At 37.6% G+C, this 21,079-nt stretch overlaps 1 long non-coding RNA gene across 1 annotated transcript in view; it reads left to right on the forward strand.

Moving 5' to 3' along the window:
• The window catches only part of LOC121108479, a 79,578-nt gene extending 59,284 nt beyond the window's left edge, over positions 1-20,294 (forward strand). The window contains exons 2-3 of the long non-coding RNA XR_005843012.2: positions 10,546-10,618; positions 18,200-20,294. This is a non-coding gene — a long non-coding RNA (uncharacterized LOC121108479). The remainder of the gene's footprint in view (positions 1-10,545; positions 10,619-18,199) is intronic.
• Positions 20,295-21,079: the final 785 nt, after the last annotated feature.

Here is a 21,079-nt window from a genome sequence, read left to right on the forward strand (position 1 = left end):
CTCACTGGGGCCATAAATGTATGCTTTGGGAAAAGCACTGGTCAGGCTACTCTCAATCATGTGTTCTTTCTAGCACCTGCACTGATGGCAACAGAACACCTCCCTGATTACTGCCTTTACTCTGTTACGAGATCTGTTGCCCATAAGTGAGTTTGGCATCCTTCTGAACAGGCTGCTGTGCCTGTCTCTGCCCATTTTGGCTTCCAGTTCCAGAGGTTTTGCTCTCTGTAGTGAAAAGCCTTTTCTTCCCTCATTGTTAAACTGCTCTTCTGCCATTTTCACCAAGTGCCTCTTGTGTTTTATTTCTAAGTGATTTTCTGAAATTTTTTCAGTGCTTTGAAAAAAAAGAGTCTACTGCAAACTAGGAGACACAGTTATATGGGAACTAACTTCTTACAAATTTTTAGAAATTTCCAGAGAGCTTGCCTTCCAGTTTTTCCCTAGCTGATGCAGCTTCTTCATCATCAGATTTATTTACATACATATACAAATTACACCTGGTTTATTTGTAATTCACCAAGTCTCTTTGGTTGCGAAGCCATCTTAACAGTTTCTGTTATCACTCTGTTGATAGTTTGGAATTGTTATGAAAAAAAATGGCAGAATTGAATTTTTGTGTTACTATTTGTCATAACATATTACAGTGGCATGAAAAGTTAGAAGGCAGAAGATATCTGTTATGAGAGATGGAGCATGCTCTCCTTCCTTTTTACTTCATTTCTTCAGACTCCAGAAATATCTATTGCAGAGGATTGCACAGTTTTTAGGAGTAAGCAAGAGTTTTAAAAGGAGGATGCAATTTGTAAACAGCCACAGAAACAAAATGTAAAGTGACCTCATCACAAACATACTTGCTTTTCTTGATGTTTTCTTTTGAATTTAGTGAGGATCAATTATACACAAGTTTTGGAAAGAAGAGTAAAAGGGTGGCCTGAAGACAAAAATAAAAAGAAGAGTGAAGTTATTTATATAGTAACATGAATTCTGTTTACACTGAAATACTCTGGGTTTGTTATAAAAATACCTAACAACTGGAAGGCATTTGATCAAATCAAACATTATAAGGAGTTCAAGGAGAATAATTTTAATATATTCTTTCATAGTGGGGAAACAATATTAGCTAAAGTATGTGCTTTCTTTTTTAAAAGCCAGTGCTGCAGCCACAATCAGATGCATCTAGAATTGAGAGGATAAAAGAATAAAGGGAAATGATTCATATTGAGGTGTGACTTTTAATGAGGTGAGGGAGCCCACACTGATCTCTGGGCAGGCAAGGTGGGAGGAGGTGGTCAGGCTTGTGTCTTGGCAAGTGAAAGCAGAATTAGGGTTGTCACTGCTTTGTCTCAGATTGCTTAACAACAACAGCAACAACAAAAAACAGCATGGGGAAAAATAGCTTATTTTTATAAAAAGTCTGGAACAAATTACCGGATCTGTAGGAAAGAGCTATACATTTGGGAATGTTGGTGAATGTTAATGCAGCCCTAGGGAGACTTCTCAGAGACAAGCTTAAATACCTGCCTGGTCACTGTTGCCATAATACATTGAAATATAACCCATATTCTCCTTTTTGAGCCTTCCACAGTAGACTTCATTTCACCTTACTCTTACTGGTGATATAAACGAATCTTCATAGTAAACATTATATTGAATAACTGTTTTAACCTTCTATTTAACTTTCAAGATAAGCCTTCATTTCCCAGAAGCTCCTCACAGGTTTGCTTAATGCACCTGTCAATCTCATAGTTCTCTTTCAGCTGTCTAGCTCTCTTAACTGTTTGCTCGTTAAAATCCCCAAAAGAACAAACTAACACTATTGCAACATACTCCACAATTCTGAATTTCCTCAAAGCAAGTATGAGAGGAACTGAAGAAAGTGTATGTTACAAAAATGCTTCATCCTACATAAAATATGCTTTTAGCAAATCATATGAGAATGTAGATTTTCTTTTTGTTTGCTTTGCTTAACACCTTCCTTCAAGACAAATGCCAACGATGTCCTTCAGTACATACTTCTAGTGTTTCTTGCTGAATTGTTGTGGTTAAAATCTGTGCCATTAAGTTATTGCCTAACTCAGTGAAAAACCCTTACAAACCTTTCTCTGGATCAGATCAGATGTCTTCATTCCACAGATCTCCCTGTCAGTAGCAAATGTGCCACTTTTTGGTCTAAGCTCAGCTGGAAACCCCTTTTTTTCTTCTGAATATAAGTTGAAAGTGAATTTTCTTTTTGTGTTTTATTTTTTTTCTTTTTTTGTTGTGTTTGAAGGTTGTGTTTGAAATGTGTCTGTTCCATCATCCCCACAGATTAGTTTCCTGTGCTTGTTTTTCCTTCAATCTATTTCTTAAAAGCTAATTCTATTTATTTCCATATAAAAGTTGTAGGTGATTGACTAGTTTGCCTAATGACTATAGATAGTTTAAAATTATTGCTTTTCTTGATTTAGAGTAGGGAATAAAAACCCAGTTTTGTAATCCGGCATTTGCAATTGGTGCCACTGTCTTCGGAGCTATCCAAGCTTGGACATTAACAGTTTCTGCACTGGTTCAGGGGCATGGATTTTATATCAGTGAGCATTTAAAAAGGCCCTATCCCCAAACCCACCTCTGAAGGATTTTTATAAAGGCTCCATCTGAGTAGGAAATAAGGAATACATTTAATACTGCTCTGAAATGGTTGCATTTTTGTAATTCAAGCATTCATTTTTAAGTGTAGAGGCATCAAAATACTTGATACCTTGCATTGATTAAGACATAAACTGCAATGTAATTGTGTTTGTGCTTCAGTAAAAAGAAGAGTAGCTATTTATGTTGCTCTGAAGGACATGTGCTTGGATAGCTAAGGTTGGCCTTTTGACTCATTGTCCTTAATGAAAGACATGCTACCTGATAGCCTATATTGATTCTGAGAGAAACCCTGCAATATATTAAGAAAATAATGTAGGCTTTAATGAGCTGACATGCTCTCTGTACTAAAAAATTGAAAGAGAATTAGGAGATGGCAATCATGGACACTGAAAAGGCAGATGTTTGAGAAGATCAGATGTAATCAGCTTATCTCAACAATTATTCTCAAAATAATCAAAGTGCAGGCATTTCCTTGTCCTGCAACATGCTGACCCAGATCCTCAACTGCCATCAATTGTTTTAGCCTGGATAGTTTCAAGGAGCTCTCCTCATGACTTAGATGAGATGTACAGTGGCTGGCTGGGCTCCAAGCACACATTTTATTGGTATATTGTTACAGACAATGCAATCACAACAACTGAGTTTCATGTGTAGAAATCTCCTGTTCGTGTAATACAATAGACAACCATACATGCCACATAGAAGTGCAGTGAGTTGCAACCTGGAACTGTGTGTCTGCAGCTTTTTGTGGTCTCCTCTGAAATATCTGGAGTGAAAGAATCATGCTTCAGAATGATAAGTGCTGTGTGCAGCCCCATCTCTTGACCGGCTGTGTAGTCCTCTTTTGGCAGCCTATGCCCTGAATAACTTATACAATGTAAAGAGCTACCAATCTGTTGTACCTAAGTTGTGAAACAGATTGTTTAAACTCCTGCCAGCTTGTTACATTCAACATTCTTTTACGGAAATAATTTGCACACCTCACATGCAAATCCACTAGACTATTGTTAGTCTTATTAAAATCTTAGTAGTTTAATGCAAGAATTTTAGTAGCTCAGTTGCAAAGATACTAACCTGATACTAATGCTCATAGTTTAAACAGCATGTAGTTAAAATAGTATATCCACAATCTTCCTAAAGTCTCTTTTTCTGGTGAGCATAGTTCAATCTTGCCTGTCCTCTCAGGGCCCTTAAGTTAATGGTAGATTCTCTCCAGAGATGCTAAAACATGGCATGTCATCAAAATCCTGAGCTATTTTCTGGGAGAAGATTGAAGTTGATGTCCATGGTTTCTTTCTTTTCCATGAGACACACTGGTGGCCAAGTTGATATGCAATGTAGCATGGTCTGCACCTTGGTCTTCCTTCACTGGCCTGCTTGTCCATGTTGAACTGCATAAAGTGTGTTTTATACTTGCTGAATACTTACTCTTTGTTCTCTTGGTTACCTCTAATACTGGTTTTATTCAGCCCCCATTGCTGCAGTATTTTAATATTCAGGAATAACTGCCTATATGTCTGTAGACCAGCACCTCTGGCAGTACTTCATGTTTGGGCTTTGAAGGCTTCTTCTGTTTCCATTTTGTTTCTGTACTCCTTTATACTGCATTTCTTCCGAGATCACAACTGTCTCTACACATAGACTATTTGTTGTTGCTGTTTTCTAGTTATTAAATTCATGTGTCTGTATAGTGATCACTTCTTTAAAATAGTAATTTTCAAAAGCCAGCCAAAACATAAAAGAAAGGAGGTGATAGTTACCTGGTCACTGGAGAATCAAAGTTACTGTTAAGCTAAAACAAATCTTGAGGGAGGCCAAGTGGCATTCAGATGAAGATTGGCAGGTACCAAACTTAAGTTGTCAGCTTAAGGCAAAGCCTGTGGTCTGTTACAAGCAAGGGCAACACCGTCATTACAGACCTACAAAGATTTAACCAGTATATGTATAGCTAACTGGTGAAAAATTTCTGACAGTTTTAATTCAGCAGCAGTACCCATTTTGCTGGAAATTATTCTTCAATATCCACATAATCTAAGCATATGTTTAGCGCGAGCATGAAGCCTTTAGTATTAATCCAAACCAATTCTTAGGGTATCTAGCTTAAAAGATTCAGTTACCCTTCCATCAAAAAAAGCTTATATCAAATACCTCTGCACTGAGGTTGTGTTTTTGTATACAGCTGGAGGCCCCAGTGCTAGCTTTCTTTGGTGTGATAGAAGGACACTCCTTTACATTAATAATTTGTAATCCATATGATATGATTTGTTTCCCACTGAAAATTTCTCTGCTTTTGACACTGAATAACTATTTACTCTGAAACTTTCACACAGCTCCTAAGGAAAGTTGTTGTGCAATTAGACTAACTTCAACTTCACACCTCTGTGAACATGTAACTACGGTTGCATCCTTTCTAGCAGCTGACTCACTAATGTGAACATGTTCATATGGTTGAGATTAATGAGTCAATTATTTTTACACAAGCTATCTGTCACGTGGACTGTTTTCCTTGACTTGATTATTTTAATTAAAAAAATAGTGTTCAATTCTTTTTCCTTATTGATGCTCTTGTGTTAATCAGAAACAATTATTAGTAAGACTTTGGTGGATGGTTGCTTCCAAGCTCCGTGACTGAAAATACAATACTTATATAAGAGTAGAGTGTTGGAAGAAGTTAATGATTTTACTGAGGACTTCCAAGCAAATTTTGGTGGTTTTGATGGTGGACAAGAGGAACTGTAGTTTGTAGTAGAGACACAACAAAATCAATTTTTATAATCTGAAGAGTTAATCTTTATTTACTCTAGAGTAAATGTTAGCGCTTGCACTCCAAATTTACACTTCAACCATAAATTAATAACATCAAATTAAGATCTTGCTTGTTCACTTAGATGATAAAGCTTGATCATGCTAAACATTCCCTACTTCACAATGATATTACTACATGTATTTCTGTATTTAAGAACTTGGATCTTGGATTTGAATTTCAAACCATGGTCCATATGCAATAGCCTGCTTCTTATTTGGGCTTTTGTCACTCTCTATAGGAATCCTGGGAACGTGTTTAATAATAGGTAGTAGAGTTAATAGGTTATAGGTTTGTTATATTAATTTTTTTTTAATATTATTCAGTCACCAGGTGGCACTATTATATACAGTGTTTATTTTCATTGATAACTGTGAAATCTTGGAAAAATATCAGTGAATTGTTATGATATTTCTTAGACTACAAATATACCATGAATGAAGCCACTCTTTCCAAGTCTTTTCCTTGTCTCTTTAATGCAAGATATTTTTGGATGCTTCTACTTAACCTTTGAGAAGGTGAGAACAACAAAATGTTACCCAAACTAATAGTAAAGAATTTCTGATTCAGCCCCTTCTTTGAAAGCCACATTCACTGAGTGGGAACATGCAGTGAAACTACTTGAATTGATCATCATTGATTTTTTGACTGTTCAGATGCTAACAACCATGACACTTTGGTTCTGAAAGTCTGTAAATCATCAGACCTAACTTGAGATGTGCTCCTAAGATGCTCCAGCTTGTGCTCATAGTCACTTAACAACTTGACTGTGCACTGCTCAATTGCTCCCATAGTTGGAGCTATGGTGACATGATAGTGACTAGTCAATAAATACCGTAGAGCTTTTGTTTCAAACTGGAAAGACTTTGTCACTATGAATTTCACCAAAACAAACAAACAACAACAAAAAAACACCAACTACAAATGGTCCGAACTGTAAGTTTAACAAAAATATTAATGATTAAATTAGAAATGTAAGATGCAGTATCATGGTTATTAATAACAATATTTTATCCAGAAAAGAAGGTGTAATATGGGACTCACCTTTGATAGTTTTTTAAAGGCTTAAACAGTAAAGCTGGTAGGTTGTCTTCTACTTTTGGAGTTATGCATTATCGTTCAGCTCTAGGCACTGTTTATCATCAAATAGCTAGCAATTTACACAACTCATAACATCTTAAATTATGTTTTGGAAACACAGCTCTCACACACACACATTTTCGGCCACATTAGTGAAAACATAACCCATTAGATAAGATATCTAGTTTGTCCTGCTCAATTGCATATCAATATCCTCTGTAAGGAAATTCAGAAAAATGCTTGAGGTGACACAGAGGGATAGAGCAAGACATAACTGTGCATGTGCCCATCTTGTCTTCTTTCAGAATGTTTTTGTTTATCAAAATACGAAATTTCCTTTCTTTCCAGTTAATTTCTCTCAGTGTCTTCCTTCTAGTTCATCCCACTTAATGCTTTCTTCCCTTACCTTGCCTTTCTCTTTCCCTTCCACATCACTTTCTCCTTCCTCTTTGCCTTGCTCTTCCATTTTCCTTTGCCCTTCCATCCTTTTCTTTATTATGTTAAACGCTGTAAGGTACATAAATACTTAGATTTTCATTACGTTTCTGAAACTTCATCAATTGGATCAGAAAATTAGATTCTTACCAGGAATATATCAAATGAGGTCAATTAAAAAGTAGTAATTTACTCTAATTATTTTTCTTTCTTTCCTGTCTTTATGATTAGAATGTTATAAAATAAATGCACAAACTCAAAAACCACGTATGTGAACAATGGTTTAACTGGACCCTGCTGATGCTGATGCTTGTTTGAGTATAATATTTTGTAATTCCACAAGAAAAGGCCAGACCTAATAGTTATTCAGTAAAAATAGTTATTCTTAAATTGAGTTTTTCTGAGTGTAGACTGTGTACTCCAGGAAAAAACATCTGGATGGAGGCAGGCTGAAGGCTTGCACTTGAACAAACTTGTGCTGCTGTGTTCTGATAAGCTTTTTTATTTTTATATTTATTTGGATGTTTGTTGTTGTTGGCGGTGGTGTTGAAAGCTATATATTGTTATAAATCATATAATCAACTCTAGTGGAGCTGCTGTTTCTTGCTCTGTTTTCTTTTTTCTTTTTTTTTCCCCCATCTCAGGAGCATCCTCTCTGCCCCAGTTTGCCATGAACAGACTCTTACACAAGTAGGTCATGTGTACTGGATTTTGTTCTAAATGTGTTGAAGTTGTAAAAGTAGTACTCATATAAATTATTCAAGTGACACCTTGACTCAGTTCAAGTTTTGCTGGTGATGGTTTATGGAGCTCAGCTGTCAAGGCAGGCATTTGAAGGCAATCATTTACTGAGCATCAGGAGTACCACAGAGACTAAAAGAAGAACTAACAGGGAGAGGCAGAAATTTGGAGCACTGAATTTGTGTCTGAATATTCTCTTAAATGTGTATGTGCAGCAACTGCCTTTGAGTACAGTCAACATACAGCTCTATGCTCCTCCAGATGTCCTCTTCAGTAACAAGACTCTAGGAGCTACAACAAAGAAGACTGAGCAAAATGTACTATATCCTTCTGGATAGGTTTTATTTATATTGTCAAATTCTAAGAGATTAAAAAATGAAGAAGGAGACTGGATGTGTTTCTGGAGCAAGTGAATACAGACACACAGGTACAATTATAATAGGAATATTTAGCAATATCTTCCCATCAATTTGGAAAATGCTTTCAGAACAGATACAACAGGGATCTGTTGTGGTTGCAGGTCTGTTCACTTCATCAATAGTTTCACTGGGGATTGGATGGCAGAAGAGATAGTATTTATTCAAAATATATGGTAGTACTAAGTTGGGAGAAGTTTCAAGCACTGTGAAGGAATCTACCATAGCATTCATGTTGAAGTTTCTCTATAAAAAATATGAAATTGAAAAGCAGTAAATTACCAAAACAAGATTATATTGAACAAAGGTTTATAAACTCATTTAGTAAAAAAATTCTGGCCTATTAACTGTGGTGCATAATTTATTGTTTAAAATGACCCCCTGAGACCAGAAGCATGCAGAGTGGCTAAATAAACTGGTTTTTAGAAATGGTTTCGCAATAGATCTAGGTACAGCAGGTATGCTTGGCTTCCATACTGGACAAACAGGAGAAGCTGTAATAAAAAGACAATGATGTCTATGAATACACATGACATAAAAGGGAAGATTAAATTCGGCTTCTGTAGAATGAAGTCATGACTTGCATGATTTAGACTTCACTACAGGCTCAAGTGGAAATGGGAATCAACAAGATCTTGTGCCTGTTTAATGCTTGGGCTTTCAAAGTGCCCTGTTCACCTCTCACAAGAGAGACTCAGAAATCCTAAGCTGACATAGGGCCAGAGATGAAGCACTGCTGTTACTGGCTAGTATTAAAAAATAATAATAATTTAAAAAAAAAAGAATAAAGAAGACATAACTGTCCAGTGATGCAGTGTTCATTAGTTGAGTTCAAGATGTGTTTGAGTTGAGATGCATATTTATCCATCTATCACCAAAATTGTAGAAAAATGGATAGATAGATAGTGAGGTAAAATGTTTGCTGGTGATATAAAGTTACTCAGAGCAGTAAAATGAAAGCTGACTGCAAAGTGCTGCAGGAGGATGTCACTATACTGAGTGACTTGGCAATAAATTGAAAGATAAATTTAGTACTGAGAAAGTAATGCATCTGGGAAAAACAGTGTGCTCACGTTGTGTATATATATTCAGTGACGGGCTCAAAATGAACTGTTACTGTTCAGAAGGAAGACTGTAGAGTCACTGTGGCTATTTCTATAAAAGCATCAGCTTAATATGCAGAGAGAGTTAAAAAGGAAAATAAACTGTTAGGAATGAATGAAAATTAGAGCAAATCAGAAAACATTATTATGCTCCAAGTCCAAGATGTGCTTATATCATTAATACTGAGTGCAACTCTCATTACAGCATCTCAAAAAGGACACAATAGAACTGAAAAGGGAGAAGGATGACAATAATGTTCCATTCGTTTTCTCATGAGGATTGATTAAACAAACCAGGCATCTTTACTCCGGGAGGAAAAATTGCTGAAAGTACTAGATAAATCCAAGAATGATGAGTAGAAAGTGAACAGGGACTGATTAGTCACACTTTCCCACAATAGAATGAAGATGGAGAAAATGACATTATTTGGCAATATGTTTACAACAAATGAGTTTTTTCCTTCCCCACATGGTACATAATGACGCTATGGGATTTATTGCAATAAGAAATGTGTTCAGAAAGTAAGTGTTCAAAAAATAGCAATCCACCAAGTAGTTTAAACTCAGGTATGGAAGCTGCTTGGCTTATCATTGCTAAAAGCTGAGGAAATAAGCTAGTGGGAGTATAAAAATTTTCCGCAAGCATCATCTTCAAACTAGCACTAGCTGGATAGGGGATACTGTGCTGTGCAGGCCTGTGAATCAAGCACACACACGCACACATTTGGATGGCTGCGCTCAGAGAGTGCTACTTAATGCACTGTGTCCTGCCTGGAATTTGGTCCCTCAGTGTCTGTCCTAGGATTTGTCCCATTTGACATCTCTATCGGTGACTCAGAGGAGAAGATGGAGGACACTGAGTTTGCAGATGACATCAACTGGACCACCAGATACACTCAAGGGCTGATCTACCACTCAAGAGGAACTGGACAGGGGGCAGGCAGGGGCAGAGACCCTATGATATTCAAAAAGAATGAGGCTTACCCCTGCCCCAGGGAGGAAAAGACCTGTGGGGATGGAGGCTGGGAGTGGTGAAGATGGGGGGCATCCCAGGGGAGATCTTCTGGGACCTGTGTGCAACAAGCTGAGCATGGAAAGGACCCTGGAAGCCTGGATTACCCTATGAACATATCCTATGGTTTTGATCCTGCATGGCTAATTGTGTTCTGCTTTCTGTGTTCACATTTGTGGTTATCTGCACACATTTGATACCTCAGTTCTTGACTTTCATGAAGAAATCTGCTTGTGAAAAGCATTTCTTATTCTTCAACAACTTGACTATCCTAATAGATTCTAATTTTATGTCTTTATGTCTGAATTTATGTTTCTGTTATTCAAGGAACCAGACTTCTATTCCATGAGGGAACTAGAATGGAAAAAATATTGAAAACAATTTTACTCCTGAAGAGAAGGTAAGGCTCTTGTTAATGTTAATGGTCTACAGAAGGAGAGATACATGGGCCCAAAATAAATCAGACACTGGTTTGGAAATGTTAATCAACTTTGGAGGCTATTCTGTAGGAAATACCTTTGACTACTAGATGCTGGGAGACCATTCCTGTTAAAGAGCATTTATATGGCCAAATAAGCAGAAGAAAGTCTGCTGAAATTTCTTGGTTCCCCTGGTTGGGATAATTTTTATCTGCACATAGACAAAAGTGGAGTTAAAAACTGCTTATAGAAGAAGATTCTCATTCTGCCTATTTGGATACTTGTGTGAATTTCTATCTTAGAGGGAATGTTTATTGGAAAGCAACATGGAAGATTTTGAGGAATACTTTTCATGCATAGATCCTTCCTTCTCAAGGAGGCTAATCACTGGGAGTGAATTTTTAAGAATGCAGCTCTGTAATTTGCAGCTCTGTATTATTTATACTTCTAAAATACTCATCTCATTTTTACATTTTTAACCATTTTTCTTCTCTTTGTGTTTAAAATCTGTTTGCTACTATGAAAGATGAGAAATACCTAGGGTCCTATTTCAATTCAAATGACATCTTTTCCGAGAATCCTTTAAAACTTCAAAGAGCTATAACAATGAGAATTAGTTTTATGGCTTATGAAGGGTCCTGAGAGGCAGAAAATTATTTTTACTTAACTGAAACATTCCTAAATATTTAAATTTAAAAACGAATCCTCTTTGCACCCTCTCCCACTAAATTATTATAAAGATGTTACTAAGGTTTTTCCCCAGCCTTAGTCTTTTTCTTGTCATATGATTGAACAGAATGACTGAAACAGGAAGGGAAAAGTTTATTCAGAAATCATATGTAGTATCAAGACTCAGTATTTAATAAGGATGTTTTCTGTCTGTCAGTCAGTCTATGTATTCAGTAACGAGAATTTTCAAGTTGGTTTGTTATAAAAATAATTTAGCTAACATCAGAGAAGCCACAAAGCCTATACATTGGTTGTAATTTTACTTTTCCAATAGGTTAACTTATTTTTGTTGATATAAAGTGTGAGCAACTGTGATGTAAAAGTGGCCTAAAACATAAAAGAGGGCTATATTGCTGAATTGAGTCAAATGACATGTTCAATATTTGTCACATAATACAACATTCTCCCAGATATATTCAGTGTACATTATAAGAAGCTTGCTTAATCTTAAAACTTACTGGAATCTGTTTGAGTACGTGCTCCAGATTTGTGAACATTTGCTCATTTGTTAGTAGATGCATCTACAGTAGAGCCAGATGCTTAGCTATAGGGGACACTCTGAGCAGCATTTGCTGAGACACATTCACCTCCAGCAAGGGCCAAGAATTGCAAATAGCTATCTTGGGTCAGGGACTAAGTTGCTCTGAAATTCTAGCAAGTCTAAAGAATTTGTCTTCTCTGTTTGATTTGCTCAGTAAATTCCTCTACTGCCTTTATATTACTTCAGATTCAATCTCAAAACATCCATGTAGCGCTCTCAGCCTCTCTTCTTGGAATGGGGCTCCAGGTGCTTTAGATGTTCTTTGGGAGTACAGGGGTGTTACATTTTGCTTTCTGTTCTACACAATAAAAATAAAGACTTGATGAATATACCGGGTTGACAGGAAATTCTGGAGAATTTAGACACCAGTTTGGAGTGAAACTGTGTGTCATCAGAGTGATTGTGCAGATTTGTTTCCAGGTTTTTTAAAAAGTGGTATTCAGAATACATTGTTTATCTTTACATGTATATATAAAATCTGATCAAAGAAATATCAGTGGAGCTAATTTATTAAAGTGTAACCCCAGCACTTGAAAACCTGCCTTTAAGAAGTCAAGAATATACAAATTACTGAGCATCTCTACCTGCTCTTTTTCTCCAATTAAACTATCTGATTTCCTATTTGAATGAATCACAAGGATACTATGGCTACCTCTGTAAAGCTGTCATTAAGATTAATGATAGCAATGTAAGTAGGAGCCAAATTTTGTAATTCTTCAAGACTGACAGTGATTACAGAGGTACTGCTATTGTGAAACTTTGGTGAAAATTTACTTGGAAAGAAGTAAGTGGCAGACTTCTGTAGGGGTTACCTGGCAAGGTTTTGGTAGCAGCGGCGAAGGATGAAAAGGTGACTTCTGTGAGCAGAGCCCAGCACTGCCCCATGTCAGATCGGAGCCAACTCCAGCTTCTCCAGTTGGGACATACCATTGCCAGAGATGAACCATGAGCAACCCTGAGTATGCCTCTGAGAGCAGGGGAGCAGGCTGTCCCCCTGCAGCCCATGGGCACCAAGTGGAGCAGATCTCCAAGTACAGCCATAGTGCAGCAGTGGATAAGGTCTGAAGGAAGTACAGCCCATGGACACCCCCTGCAGGAGCAGTCCAAGTGGGGTAAGAGGTCTGGGGGAACTGCTGCCCATGAGGACCTGAGTGAAGCAGTGCCTGTAGGGTGGGTCCTGTGGTACGATCCCATGTTGGAGCCATGCTGGGAGAGCTGCAGCCTGTGGCAAGCCTGTGCAGATGGATCAGTGTAGGAAGGATTGCATCCTGTGGGAGGGACCCCATGTAGAAGCAGGAGAGAGAGTGAACATGAAGGAGTGGCAGAAATGAAGTGTTACGAACTGACTGCATCCTTCATTCTCTGTTCCCCCGTGCTGCTCTGTGCAAGAAGGATGAGGATGTGGATGAAGGGAAGGGATTTTTAGTTTGTTTTTATTTCTCACTGCTCTAATGTTATTAGTTGGCAATCAATTGTATTAATTTTCCCCAGGCCAAGTTTATTTGCCCACAACAGTAGTTGGTAGTAGTTGAGTTTCACCCCTCTTCGTTTGAGGAGGCAGAGTGAGAGAATGTTGTGGTGGAGTTCAGCAGCCCATCTGTGTGAAATCACCACAAGCCTCTCCTAGCTTGCAATCTGTGTCATGTTTTGATTTATTTGTCATATCTATGAATTCTGATTACACTTGAGTCTTTCACCATTGATGAGATTTCCTCTTACTTCTTATCACGTGCCCCAGCTTCTATGCATTAGCATGTTGGTGCTGTTGCACAGGATTGTCATGTTTATGCTTCTTCCTTGAAATTAAATGATGGTTAAAGCCTTTTTAGCACTGTACCCGACCTTTGAATTCCAGAGCTCAGATCATCTTTACAATTTCTATGGTTCATGGTTTACTAATCAGGAGTGATAAAGAGGCGAGAATGCTGGGGTTCTTATCACAGCACTGTAGGAAAATGCTCAGATGGATTCAGAAATGTTCTCTATTCTAAATGAAATACTGGCAATAGTATTTTTAATATTTTTCTGGAAATTCAGCAAATCATAACATGGGCCCTATGCTTCTAGTGGCTAGTCACCTGTGTGGCAAGCTCATTTTTGTTAATAGCACTGTGCAAGCGCACGGAGTGCTGAGAGACCAACCCTTCCAACAGCTGTTTTGGTTTCTGTTATTGACTGGAAATAAAACGGTCACAGTAAAATAAGCTTTCAAAAGATGAAAACCCTTAAGGGACAAGGTTTAGTTTTCTGTTCTGGTAAGTTTCATGTGATTGACTCCTCATCTCAGAAAGAAGAGTTTTGCAGCAATTGCTGCACAGTACAATAATAAAAACGATTCTTACCTAATTTCCTAAAGCTCCTTTAAAGTCTTTTTCCAATTAGACTGCAACTGTTATAGGGATTTTTAATCTAAATTAAAAAAAGTAATCAAGGCAGTATGACTCTGCTCAGCCCTTAGGGAAGATTATCCATATTCAGCCCTTTCTAATGGCCTATTGCAACCTGATATATTGGCAGTCGTCCAGCTTGTGTAGCAGTGCTAAGCGAGACCCAGACCTTGAGCCCTCAAAAGAACTTTCCCTTTAAATAAAACAGCATGTTTTGTTAGACACATTTATTTCCTTTTATTCCCCTCTCATATCCTTACTCAGAGTGATTTTTACCTTGTGTGATTGCTGCCAAAATGCAAGATCAAAACTCATTCAAGGGAAAGGGAAGTATTCAGCTATATTACAGGCAGCTGATGCTTCTGTGAAACAAATATTCCTCACCTCTTTTCAATCCATTCTATTCATGTCAATGTCCAGTTCATAAATTGCACGAAGTCCAGGAATTGAGAATCATTAGGAATAATCTCTTGCCATTATGTTCAGAGTAAAAAATTTAACTCCTATTGAGACCTAAGTTACTGATAGATACTGGGAGCATATAAATGCTTAGGAAAGCAGGATCTGACCCTTTCTGGATGTACTGTGAGTTCATGCATTCGAATACCTAGTTCCAGTGAGAACTCTGGAGTCATCGTGCCTCAGGCACATACTCTGAGCTATTTCAGGAGTTCCCATGAAGTCAGATTTTTATGCCCATGTATAGGAGTCTCAGACCTTGTCTGAGAAGTAAATAAGGCCGTGGGAATTAATCTTTCTTGTGAGGTCTTCAATTCATAGAATAGATTACTGTATTGGCTTCAGAATAGCACATGAGAAGGTGTTCTCCTGGCTGGGGAGTCGGAGCAGTCTGACTGCTGAAGGGTGAATAAAATAAGCATATGTAGACAAGGTTTACTGATTAGGCTTTAGGGATTTTTGTCTGCATGGCTTGCTGGCCGGATTCACTGTTCTCCTAGAAATGCTAGTAGACTAGTTTAAGTAACACCAAGAAAAAGATATTTCTGGATTGGAGAAATATAGCTCTCTGCCACTCACACATTTTTTGCATACTGAGAACAAAACGTGCTGCCAGGATATTCCAGGTGTTGTAGTTTGTGACAGCCATTCATGTTTGTCTGCTCACCATGGGGCTATCAAATCATCACTGCAGTCATTTGGGTGCAATAATTACTTGCATGTTTTCTCCCAGCTCTTCTGTCCACCCTCCCCACCCTGCATTTATTTATTTCACTGGATATATTTTCACACTAGAACTAGAATAACATTACCAGAATTCCCCCCTTTATCATTTCTTGTACACCATTGCTCTTACAGTGAGAATCATCCTAAAGGGTGATCAGAATCAGGTTAGTGGCTTTTTTCTCCTTTGTCCCTAAACTTTGCTTTGAACCAACAGTAAACAATATTGCACCACAGTTCAGAAAAGCAAAGGAGACAAAGAAGCATTTAATGGAAAGTCAGATTGAAGTACACATATTTATTCCCTGGTCTGAGGAGATAAGTATTCATATACTGATGGAATTTCTGATAATTTTCTTGCCTGATTATTTTTCTGCATATTTCAGGAAATGATTTGTTTGTTCAGCTAATGCCCATTATATGAAGCATATAATATGGGCAGTATTCCTCCTGATTAAACTCAGTATATACACCCAATTCAACCATAGTACAACTCTTCTAAAAATATACATGTTTCTCATATGTCATCATTGCTTGAGATGCCAGGAAAATGCAACTCATGTGCAAGTGTAACATAGTGGAAAAATCATCAGTGTTCTTATAAGTCCTTTTGTTTTTCTTCACTTTTTAGAGATTCCAGCAATTTTTAAAAATATGCACTGTCTTTACAATTTTGCTGCCAAAAAATGAAAAGCTAGTTCATTCTGGAATATGACCCTATAATGTGGCTGCCTTATATTCAGCTTTCGTATTACTCAATACTGTTTGAAGTGTTTCCAAAGTGACATCTAGCACACCCTGGCTTAGCAAAGTATCTAATTAGTATAATGACTAGCCAGTATGATGAGAGGAAAAAATCCTTTCTGGGTCGTGTCAGGAGAGAAACTTACCCTGAACTAGAAGTGAAATGTTCTAAGCAAACTGCTCCTTTCTTGAAGGCACTGTTTTTTATTGTAAGCACATGTCCTTTTTCTGTGTCTTGATTTTTCCTTTCCCCTCCCCTTCCTTCCCCTCCTATCCCCTTCCTTCCCCTTCCTTCCCCTGCCCTGTCCTGCCCTTCCCTGCCCTTCCCTTCCCTTCCCTCCCCTGCCCTTCCCTGCCCCTCCCTGCCCTTCTCTGCCCTCCCCTGCCCTCCCCCTGTCCTCCCCCTGTCCTTCCCCTGTCCCCTTTTTCTCCCCTTCCCCTTTCCCTCCCCCTCCCCCTGTCCCCCCTTTCTCTCCCGTTCCCATTCTCGTTCCCATTCCCGTTCCCCTTCTCCTTCTCCTTCTCCTTCTCCTTCTCCTTCTCCTTCTCCTTCTCCTTCTCCTTCTCCTTCTCCTTCTCCTTCTCCTTCTCCTTCTCCTTCTCCTTCTCCTTCTCCTTCTCCTTCTCCTTCTCCTTCTCCTTCTCCTTCTCCTTCTCCTTCTCCTTCTCCTTCTCCTTCTCCTTCTCCTTCTCCTTCTCCTTCTCCTTCTCCTTTTCCCTCTCCTTCTCCCTCTTCCTCTCCATCCCTCTCCTCCCCCCCCCTCCAATTTCCCCTTTCCTCTTTTCCCTTTCCTTTTCCTTTCTCCAATTGAATGATGATATATTGGTTAAGAAGATCTTGTTCCTTCCTCATACATATTTTTTTTCTCTAAATAGTTAACTTTGGGTTCAGTCAGGAAGATACTGCTTGTCTTTTTTTTTTTTTTTTTTTTTTAAGGTGAAGATGTGTCATAAGAAATTGTGTGTAAGCTTTTGTTTTCCTTGTAGAGGATTACAAATATTAGAATGGACTCAATAGGTGGCACTCTTACCTCTGAGCTGGGTTCGTGTAACTCTGTTACATGGAGAGAGACAGAATACAAGAAAAGCTCAAACAAACAAGAGGTAGGTATTAAAAAGTGAACAGTGTAGAACAGAGCTGATTGGATTCTGAAATTAGCTGATTTTTTTTCTCCTTATTTGTGACATTCTCTTAGCACTTTTAAAGGGCATTATTCAGTGACTGTTTTGGAAGTGAGAAGCCAGCATAAAATATATGAATGCATATGCTACATATAAGCAACTAAACAAATTATTTTCTTTTCCAAAAATAGTGCAGAAAAAGGGATTACTTCTGGCCTGCAGGCTCCCTGAGAAACAGCTGCACACCCACAGCACTGTCAGAGGACCGGGCTTGCCAGACCGGAGTACACGAACACTTCTGAGAACTCTCTTATTTTGCTCTGGCCAAACCTTAGAAAAGTGATTCCAAAATGCTGCAAGAGAGACAACATTAGACTACTTTCTGGCACCGTTGCAGGAAGTGCCAAAATCAAGTCCAGTTTTATAGTGTTAGGGTTGATAAGGCTTGGGAAATTCTTCAGGCTTCAGTGTGTTTACACTAGTAAAAGAATTCCCATTAACTTTAATGGATTTTGGATCCTGCCTTTGCCTATTAGTTGCTATATGATATCTCAGGAGAGATTTTGTGATGTTTAGAGGTTAGCAAAATTTGGCTAACCACTAGCAATGCTTTACATTAACAGTTAAACAAGGAGTCAGGAGATCTGGTTTCTCTTAAGTCCGTACCACAAGCATGGCAGACTATTCAACTTCCCTATTTTCGTATCTGTGCTAGCAAAATGAGGGCAATAATCCTATTACCATCCTCTATTCTTACTCAGCTTGCTAAGGTGCTGTGAGAATTCATTTGTTTTTGAAATGCTTTGAGACCCTTTGGCTACTCTGAGTGCAAACCTTTGTTTTATTTTTTTATTCAGTTTTTTTTCTATCAGAGGCTCAATAGACATTTGGATCCTGTTTTGGAACTTACCATAGGAGGAATTATTACTGAGAGCTTCAGAGAACTATTAAATCACAAGAGCTTCAGGAAAAAATAGAAAAGAAAAAGAAAAAAAGAAGTCTAAGAACCCAAACAATCCATCAAAATGGAGAAGAGTACTGTATTCTGTCCTTCTGCAAAAAGACCATGTGCATCTTTACTGAAATTCATACAAAAACACCATCAGAGATATCCCTACTTCATCTAACAGGTCTCTGGGACTCAGTCATTTCTAAAGCATTTTTGGATTGTTTTCTTTAATATAGTGCAAAGGTTTTTTGTTTTGTTAGAAGATATAAGACAAAGCTTTCACTTGTGAGTTGCATCTGGATGAAACAAGTCATGATATGTTTAAATAAATAAACAAATGAAGACTTATCTGCTGATATAATGACATTTGTCAAGGTGCACATTTGACTTCTAACAGATTTTTTGAACTTTTCTTAAATTTCAACTACAGCACATACTGCACACACTTCATTTTTTTTCAACATTAAACCTCATAGAAGCTTGGGAAGAAGTAATGCTATGTAATGCACAGGAGGTTGTAGTGCATGACACATTTGCTTTTTCAATTTCTTATGGTGGATGTTTTTGTAAAACCTTTGAACTGCAACTTCATTCTAATAAGAGGAAAAATATCCTGTTTAATCAATAAGACATGGTAGTGGATAAGCGCATATTCATGATCAAAGCTGCTTGTTCTAAGTGAACATCTTCTGGTACTGTTCAAATAATGCAAAGTCTGAACAGAAGAATGAAATTTTATTATAAAATAGTACTTTTTGTTTAAAAAAATTACATAATGTTAATTAAAAGAACAGGTTAATAAGATTGAGTGTTGAATCCTGGTGTTTTACACTCTAGTCAACTAGATCATGAGTTTTTTCAGTCATTCTTTATTGTGCAGACTAAATGACTATATAATGTTGATTTTTCCCACCATTTTACCAGAAAAACAGAAACAGCAGTAAAAAGAAAATTAAATAATTGTCAAAATAATAAATAGGACCATTTACTTTCCAACCCTAATAATTAAAAAAAACCCAAAAAAGTAACTGGATTACATGACACAAGGAACACTGCCCAAACAATAAATGTTACTGCTGATGAAAGATTTGCTTCTGCATTTCTTGCAAATGTTTAAACGTTGCTAGATATTTTGGGTTTCTGCTGAATATGAACTACTAAATGCTGAGGCAAGAATGTACAGAAATGCTGTCTTATCTTTGTGCATGAGGGTGCCGAAATGTTTCCATCTTCTTGGTGTGTATTTGCGTGTCTACACCAGCTGTGTGACAAATCCCTCTGGAACAAAACTAAAGATGACTGTTGAGGACTATCTCCAACTTTCTGTTTAAATGTAGGAGTTGGAAAGAGAATTAGATGGGAGCAAAGATAAAACTGGGATCCCAGCAATCCATCTCTCTGGAAGTGTATTTCGAAGCGGAAGCTGAAGGTACAATAAGTACTACTAGAACAGGGAGAGTATCACAGGAATTTTTGATGTTTAGAAATTATTGCTTAGATATATTTTGTGAATGGGGACAAATATACTTTCTCTATGTGTGAATAATCATAGGAACAGCAGGAACTTTAGGAACTGAAAAACAACAACAACAAAAAAAAGAGGGGTGTACCACCAAATAGACTGTTAGAAACATTTACTTATCTGCTTTCAAGAGAAGAACAGCTCTCCTCTACCACAAACATACAAATGTCTTAGAGAGATGTTCTTCCACTTGCTTAAGATTATTTTTCTGAGTTATTAAAGGATATAACTCAGGCTTTAATTAGGCAAGGTAGAGCATTTTTCTCTGGGGATACGTTCTTAGAATGCACATCTGACAAAGGTAACTGTCTTCTCAGTGTCCTCAAACATAGGTAGCAGAAGAGACATGTTTGGGACATGGATGTGAGTTAATCAGTGATGGAGAAGAAGTGATCATAATGCTACAGACCTGATTCTCTGGAAGCCTTGAAGTAAACTTGTCTCTCTTTATCTTACCTTTCACAGTGTATGTCTAATTTGAAAAGCCACGAAGACATTTTGTCCAGGCTCTCTTTTCCATTAGAACCCAAGTATACTTGCACTTGGACAAAAATTGGGGGCTTAGACAACAGGAAAGAGGATTCTTACTTGTTTTTGATTCACAGAGAAAAAAATGGGTGGAGAGTTTTTGAATACAATCCTACTATTTTTTAAAATGTGCTGTTTTGTTGTAATTTGTTCTAGTATATAAATATTTTTTTCAATGAATTTCACAGTATTGGCACTCTTCTTCCAGGTCCAAAACAAAGAAAATATAAAAAAACGATCCTTTAGCTGTAGGAAGAACTAATCCAGACCTCAAGGGAAAATTGTTTCTCTCGCTTCTTTATTGAATTTGCTAGATAAAAGTATTTTGCAAATGAACAATACTGTGAAAAAAAAAACCCTGTGGACATTCACAATGGCCTCTCAGCTGCAACAGAATATACACAAGACACTTTAAAACCTAAGAACCCCTGTGCCCAGCAAATGATAATTGTGCTTCCATCTCACGTTCTAGTCCTGTTATCATACGTGCTTCTCATTATCTTCACTCTGCTATTTTTGTGTTTGTTGCAAGCACATACACCTAGGGACAAAATGCAGCTTTGGGAGCTGCTTCAAATGCTGCTTCCAACTCTTTTTATAATTACTTAACCCCCTCTGCCATTCTGTAAGAAAAAACTTTTGTTTTTACTGTCTCCCATTACAGTCTTAAACTAATAAATCAATTTTGCTGTTTCAGCATTTAAATACAATATTATAACTTGCAACAGATACAAAGAA

Source organism: Gallus gallus, chromosome Z, assembly GCF_016699485.2.
Source record: "Gallus gallus isolate bGalGal1 chromosome Z, bGalGal1.mat.broiler.GRCg7b, whole genome shotgun sequence".
Taxonomy (NCBI): domain Eukaryota; kingdom Metazoa; phylum Chordata; class Aves; order Galliformes; family Phasianidae; genus Gallus; species Gallus gallus.